The 6,000-nt window shown below is 45.9% G+C and overlaps 1 protein-coding gene across 3 annotated transcripts in view; it reads right to left on the reverse strand.

The window, feature by feature from the left end:
* Positions 1 to 4,448, reverse strand: part of GPD2 (glycerol-3-phosphate dehydrogenase 2) — a 133,544-nt gene extending 129,096 nt beyond the window's left edge. Inside the window, exon 1 of one of the 3 annotated variants that reach the window (XM_060152862.1) lies at positions 4,313 to 4,448. The gene's annotated coding sequence lies outside the window, so the exon portion shown is untranslated. Of the gene's footprint in view, positions 1 to 4,042 lie in introns of all 3 variants that reach the window. The other 2 variants (XM_060152860.1, XM_060152859.1) reach the window with 2 other exon arrangements.
* Between the last annotated feature and the right edge of the window lie 1,552 nt (positions 4,449 to 6,000).

The raw sequence follows: 6,000 nt of genomic DNA on the forward strand, positions 1-6,000 counted from the left end.
ACAAAACATCCTTTCTTTCTTCCGTTTAAACAAAAGGAAAACGACTTTTGAGAACCTAGTACTCTGAGCCGTACTATTTTCATCACTTTTCAAATACAGGTAGAAATTCATTGTGTTTTATTGAAACTCATAAAATCCCAGTGAAAAGTTTCCTAAAATGTTTACCTTGAACATCAACTTTTGTTCCTAGTGTGAATAACCAACCAGACTTAGTGGTCACTGGTGCGTATGAGGTAAGTAATAAAGCTTTCTAAGCGTGTGTCAGCGAGTCATACTCGAAGACTGTGTCATTTGACAGTAGCAGCTTCTAGATATCTCATTTTCAGAAAACAGCCTCTCTGTTATAATTTGTGGGGTTTGAAGGATATAGGTGGATAATCAAATATGAAATTCCATAGAGGATATATCACTATTTAAAGAATCTGAGGCTAGAAAAATCTAAATGAAACAGTCATTGCTCACACTTTAACAGTATCTGACTGCTACAGAATAAAGTACACCAGTAATCATTTCATTTTGCCAGAAAAAGTAAAAGATATCCCCAAGTAATGCTTTAGAGTTTCGTTAATACATTTTGTCACAATAAATTTTTACTTAGGAGGGCAACATTTTCTATTAGTTAATTTTTTCCCACTAATTTTAGTGAACTAACAGAACCAGAGCTTGACCTAATTAAAATCAGAAACAATGTTTTGTCTGCTGCACAAATCAGAAACCGTATTTTAAAAGAATCAACAGAAAATTTTCAACTGAAAAATGGGAAATAAGAACACAGATACGATATAGGAAGAAATATTTAACCCAAAGAACTAGTGAGAACTGCCCAAAAAAGGTGAAAATCCTGGGAAACAAGGGGAAAAAAAACCAAAACAAACAAACAAAAATGGTCACATTCACGTCAGGACACAAAATTAGAGTTCTAGACAAACTCTGACCACAGTCATTACCTCAGCATCCTCAGGTATTCAAACCATTAGCTCCTCAAGCTTCCTTTTCCTAAAATGCTCCTGAGATCAATCCCTGGTCAGGTAATACAGGAAGAGGTCTAAAGTTGTTCGACATTTCCTGGCTTGTAGCCACGTTGGCCCTTGTTTTTCTCACGTGCAGTTGAATCTGATCATCTCTCCCCCCTGCCTACATTTCTTTCCCCCATCATGTCAACAATTCTAAAACAAGGAAATATACAACACACCCTTTTATTAGCTTCTTCTTCCTCTATAAATCAACTTCCAAGTTGCCTTCTTATCTCAAAGGTGATGAATCCTCATGGAATTTCCTGAGTATTTTGAAGAGCATCTAAAACCACTTTTATAACACCATCTAAAATTAGCCAGTTGTGGGGATCCCAAACTTAATGACTAGTAATTTTCCCCGGAAACTTCAGATGAAAACAATATCCTATTATATACAACTGGAGAGAGTAAAAGGCAGGCCATCTGACACTTTGTTTTAAGCAAGGGCGTTAAAAGTGGCAAGAATGAAAAGTTATAATTTTTAACTCCAATCCTAGGCTTTAAAACTTCAGAGACACAGTGAAAAGTATCATTTAGTTCATGTACAGAATTGTATTGTAAGTTTCTAATATGCTTTTCCATAGAAAGTTTACTTTTGAAAGTATATGATTGTTTGGCTTTTTAATACACTGAAGTACAAAATAACAAACATTCTTGAAACAAAAATGATCCGCTGTAATCTTCAGGACACTTTAAGTCTCTCTGTTGCTGAAGTGATATTCTCTTCACCACAAAATTGTCTCCAGCTACTTGAGCGCATGTTAACCTCTCCCTTCCATAACCATTGGGTACGGTACTATGCAAGATCTTACGCTGGTCTGTAACTGTTCAACATCTATACGTTCTACCTTGTTAAATGAACTCTAACCTTCTCAAAAGCAGGATAACCATATTTTTCTTTATCTTGTTACTATATAATGCTGCACAAGACTACAGAAAAGTTCATTTAAGAAGTCAAGTGTTACAGATGTTTGATTCCTAATGCTCTTTCTAAAGTGTTGTTTCTGTACTTAGGACAACCTAGTGAGTCTGGTTGTTGACAAGTAGAAAAAAAATCAAGTTCTGGAAAACCTGAGCAGAAACTTCATCACATTAAAAAAATAAAGAGGAGAAATTACATAGTGATCTGGAAATTGTTTCCTGTCTCTAATAACCATAGCTGCCACTAACTTCCCCCTCCCCCTTCCTTCTATCACACACACCAAGTTAACGGGGAAAAAACCTGGATAATTCATTCACAACATGCAAGAGCTAAATTATCCAACTATCTGCATTCTTTCCCCAAGTCTTCCCTTTTTGAATATAAAAAGTAAAATATATAAGAAAGAAGAAAGTAATATTTTGAAGTCTACTACCTGAAAGGAACATCACTAGTGATTTTACGTGTTATATCACATATTATTATCTACATTTTGTCAGTGAGACAACCGAGGCCCAGTGAGGTTGAATAGTTTCCCTAAAGCCAAAATCTCTGGTTTTCTTCCCCCACTACATCCAGCTAGAGTTTGTCCCACAGTTTAGTCACTCATTGAGAAAACATTTATCACAAACTAGTCACCACTCTAGATACTGGAAATACGAAAGTGTGTGAGGCAGCCCACGCCCTCTCACAGAACGTACATTCTAGTAATGAAAGCAGAAACTAATAGCAAACGGGATAATTTGAGAGTTATAATTATTCGCCAATATGACTTATGTACAATGATAGTCAAATATTTCTAAACATCTCTGCGATTAAATAGTTACAAAAACAAGAGGGGAGGCATTAACGATTGGCCCTCTTGTCAATTACTGAGCTTAAGCCATTGCGTCTTTTAATAAATCAGAGGCAGAGAGAAGGAAGCAGAGTATTAATGCTACTCAGAATGTCTATAAAATAAAGTGACTATGTGAGACATCAGAATGGACAGCTCCAACAATGCTGGTTCTCAAACCCCAAATTCCATCTTTATCCATTATTACTAAGGTACCGCTGCATCATTGGACGAGTTGATTTGGAAAATCCAAGGGAGTGTTGTAACTTGACATAATCCCCCTATGAGAAACGCAGGAGGGTTCCAACATCCTCATCATAAGGTTCCCCAGGCTGCACGTGGTATGCGTTGAGCAATGGCACTCAGCGACTAGAGTGGTCAGTAGCTACCAGGAAGTGCCTGGCCCCCGTGTGGCAGTTCCCATTACCCTCCACACTCCAAAACTTCACATCTATTAAACCTGGGAACGTATGCAAAATTGTTTTGTTTTAAGCAATGAGGACTCAGTGGAACCTACTTTTCCATCCGATACCTATTTATACAAGTATAAAAGTTGACTAAATTAGTTGTTAGCTATTTCTATAGCTGTCCCCACCCTTTCCCATGATATTTATAAAGTGTTGCATAATTTGGGTTGGCCCCGTCACTAAAAGAACTTGCATGTGTAAACTTCTTTGGAACTCCTGAGGAGGGCAGTTCCCGGAGTGAATGCTCCCTCGTAGAAGATGGAAGGCAGGCTAGAGGTCAAGGGCTCCAGATCAGCCCTTCATTCACAGGGCTATACGTTCCTACCAAAGCACGCTTCAAGTCTATTTTTGACTCAGAAGTTACTACGTGGGGAGTAGGGTCTGTTTTAAGTTCATCAGGGTACACCTTCCATTTCCTCCTAAAACTGTCACACTCCAGCAGCTAAGATCTCAAAGAAGCCTCAGTCCCCTTCTAGAATCTTTCCCTCCCTTGCTTCAAAAGGGAGCAACAGTCCTTTTCAGACGAGCTGCATCCACAAGCCAGAAGTTTGCAGCAAACTTTCATTTAGACATCAACCCTCACCCCAAAGTCCTGCCACTTAACCAAGGAGGCAAAAGTATTCCACTCCACCGCCCCGCTCCCAGTAAGAATGAGCCCACGTTCTGTCGGTGCGGAAAAATTCTAAATCTTTCCCCAGATTCTGCCACCACCCACCCCAACACCGGACTCCACCCGGTCAGAGAGGGACCACCCCCCGCCCCAGAACCCAGGGGGCGGGGGCACGGGGGTCTCCCGGGAAGCACACACCTTAGATTGATCCTCTCGCGCGAGGGGAGAGAGAGCAGAAGCACCCGTTTCCGCGGGCCTGGGCGGAGTCTCTGCCTCCCCCGAATCAGCGCCTCGGTCCGGATACTTGCAGCGAGGCGCGCGTGGATGTCACTCGCCCCGAACAAGCTGGGCGACTGTAACCCGACGCACCAGAGCAGCCGCGCCCCCGCCTCCCCCGAAACTCGCGCCTCCCGCTCCCCTCCCCGAGGGTCGACCCCGGCGGCGCGACCGCCACATCCAGCTGAATACCTCGGGCCCAGGCTCCGCCGACCCAGCGGGGAAGCGCGGAAATGGAGGCGGGGGACCCGGCCGGGAAGGCGGGGAAGCATTGCGAACCAGCGGGCAGAGAACGAGCGAGGTCTCCGCCTCCAAATGAACATGACTAGACCTGGGCGCGGGGCCCGCGGGGATGGGCCGCGGCGCGGCGTGTGCGTGGCCCTGGCCCTAGGCCCTGCCCGCGTCCTCGCCCGGCCTTCCTCGAGACCCTCCGCCCAGCCTCGCCAGCCAGCTGGCGGGCCGGGAAGCCTCGGCGGGGCCAGGCCGGGGGAAGACGGCGGAGGTGTCGGATTTCCTCCGCCCTCCCCATTGTGGGCCGCCCTCGCCACCTGCCCAGGAGAGAGGAGACACTCGTTCGCCTGCACGCCGGCGGGACTGGCTTACCTGATTTCTCGTTACCCGCCCCCGAATCTGGCTTCCCCTATTCGGCAGGCAGGCTTCCCTGGGCCTAGAAACGCGTCTGGGAGGCAGGCGGGCCCCTGGGACCCCACCGTCAGAGCCCAAAGCCTTCGCCCGTGCTCCCCCCGCGCGCTCTGGAGGCGCGCCCGGCCGCCTGACCCCTGCCTGAATGTCAGCGAGAAGACCCGCAGGGAAAACCAAGCCCAAGCTTCAGGGGGTGGGATGCAGAGCACGGGCTCCTCGGGCCCAGCCTCTTACAGGTGGGGGGAGGGGAGAGCCCGGGCAGCAGAGCTGCAAGCTTCCCAGTTGCACCTCCAGAACCGACCCTGCCCACTGAGCATGCCCAGCTCACTTGTTGGCACTAGAAGTGCTAGGCGAGGCCAAGGGGGCCCAAGGAGGACGCAGATGGGGTTCAAATTGACCCATTTCTTTAAGGTCTTTCCTCCGAAGATCTCTGGGAGCTTTACACGTAACGTTTCTACCGTGGTACTGGAAAATACCCAGGGAAGGGTTGGAAAGGCCTTCCAAAAAAAGGCAGCCAAATTAGTTTGAAACAAAATCGCAGGGGTGGGGCTTTTTCAGCCAATTATTTATTGTCACTAATTTCTTTAAATACCAGATAATTATTATAATTGACCCAGAGGAATATGTAGTTTCATTGGGTCCCAAACTCATAGTAACAGGAAACCAGCCTATCCAATGGGTAGTCTATCCAGTGGAACAGCAGGGGATTGGGGCGGGGGTGGGGGGGTGTTAAATGATCAATGCTAGGTTCCCATCCCCACACCAGTTGAATCAGTCGGTGAATGGAACCTGGAAATCTTTATATTTTAAAACTATGGGTCTCAAGGTGTAGCTGGGGGAGCCAGCATTACCAGAGAACTTGATAGACATGCAGATTCCCGGCTTCACTCCAGACTACCTGATTCTTAAACTCTGGGGCCAGGGGCCTAGCTGATTGAACAAGCCCTTCAGGTGATTCTGGTGCACACTACAGCTTGGAACCAGTGTTGAAACCCTACCCCCACCCCATGATCCACGTGAGCACCCAGGCAGGGTTGAGAACCCCTCTAATAGACCATTGCTTTCACATTTTTTCAAATCCTAAACGTTTGTCTAGAAGAGCAACACGTTGCATAGAAAAGGAATAATCTGGCAGAATGAGGTGCCAGTCCTGGATTTTCTTCCCACTGATTCTCCCAGGACAGTTCAGTGCTTGGAAAATGGAGACAACATATTCACTTTTGTACCTAGCACAGTCC

This window comes from Lagenorhynchus albirostris, chromosome 6 (genome assembly GCF_949774975.1).
Source record: "Lagenorhynchus albirostris chromosome 6, mLagAlb1.1, whole genome shotgun sequence".
NCBI classification, from domain to species: domain Eukaryota; kingdom Metazoa; phylum Chordata; class Mammalia; order Artiodactyla; family Delphinidae; genus Lagenorhynchus; species Lagenorhynchus albirostris.